Genomic DNA, 349 nt, shown 5'->3' with positions numbered 1-349 from the left:
GAGAGAGAGAGAGAGAGGAAAAAAGAAGGGGGAGGGGAGAGAGAGTTGTTTTATGAAAGATGTGTAATTGCATATTACAAATTGCATTTTTTTTTTTAAAGCAACTACATATTTTCATTACACCAGTGGATTAGTCTCATAAATCTGTGCATAAAAGTATTAAGGTACAATTATCAAAATGTGACCTTAAGAAATCCGCATACACATATAACGCTGCCGGAATCTGTTGGAATAAACAAGTTAATTCTCATTTAGCTAATTCAAGTAATTGATTCGAGTTTAATTTGCATCTAGAATCAGATCGTACGTCTTGACGACGGCGGGTTGTTTATAATATCAGAATATCGTT

General features: G+C 33.8%; 1 long non-coding RNA gene across 1 annotated transcript in view; it reads left to right on the top strand.

Annotated features, from left to right (window-relative positions):
- The window catches only part of LOC105461662, a 20,612-nt gene that overhangs the window by 6,228 nt on the left and 14,035 nt on the right, over window positions 1-349 (top strand). The window lies entirely within an intron of this gene.

Source organism: Wasmannia auropunctata, unplaced genomic scaffold (genome assembly GCF_000956235.1).
Source record: "Wasmannia auropunctata unplaced genomic scaffold, wasmannia.A_1.0 LD281310.1, whole genome shotgun sequence".
NCBI classification, from domain to species: Eukaryota; Metazoa; Arthropoda; class Insecta; order Hymenoptera; family Formicidae; genus Wasmannia; species Wasmannia auropunctata.
This window is presented reverse-complemented; position numbering and strand designations above follow the sequence as displayed.